Source organism: Penaeus monodon, chromosome 29 (genome assembly GCF_015228065.2).
Source record: "Penaeus monodon isolate SGIC_2016 chromosome 29, NSTDA_Pmon_1, whole genome shotgun sequence".
In the NCBI taxonomy this organism is placed as follows: Eukaryota; Metazoa; Arthropoda; class Malacostraca; order Decapoda; family Penaeidae; genus Penaeus; species Penaeus monodon.
The window spans coordinates 22,105,976-22,106,313 of record NC_051414.1 but is presented as its reverse complement, the minus strand read 5'-3'; positions in this window follow the sequence as shown (position 1 = coordinate 22,106,313).

The window sequence follows — 338 nt, the reverse complement described above, 5'->3', positions numbered from 1 at the left end:
TAATGAAAATAATTTCTCTTTCTCAGTGACTGTAGGGGCCTAATGAACATTTATCTAGTTTGCTAAGATTAATTGATAATCTTTTAAGCTCAATATCAGTTAAGTTTGATTAGACTGCATTGTACTGGGGCGTCATCACCTTAACCCATCATATAGGTGGTTCTTTTGAAATCTTGTACTTCTAAAATTATTATTCTGCTAGAAAATAAAAGTCCAAAATCTGAAAAGTTTCTATATTTTCCTTTTCTATAAAACTGAAGTGATTTTCAATTAGCTACTACCATTAACTGTCAAATGAGGGCAATTCTTCAATTTCTTACTGCCATCCAAATTTACAA